This window comes from Octopus bimaculoides, chromosome 15 (assembly GCF_001194135.2).
Source record: "Octopus bimaculoides isolate UCB-OBI-ISO-001 chromosome 15, ASM119413v2, whole genome shotgun sequence".
NCBI lineage: Eukaryota > Metazoa > Mollusca > Cephalopoda > Octopoda > Octopodidae > Octopus > Octopus bimaculoides.
The window spans coordinates 19,104,963-19,105,223 of NC_068995.1; positions in this window are offsets into that span (position 1 = coordinate 19,104,963).

A 261-nucleotide genomic window follows, 5' to 3' on the forward strand; every position below is an offset into this window, starting at 1 on the left:
TATGTATATATATACATGTTTATGTAAATGCACAACCACACACACTCATATATACATATGTGTGTGTGTGTGTGTATGCATGCATATATATATATAAATAAATAGATAGATAGATATACGCTCATATAAGAACGTATGTAATGAACATATGAAAACATACATGGCTATATGGATATATCTTTTCTTCTCTTTCATGTATGTATATCTATCTATATATATATATATATATATATATATATATATATATATATATATATATGT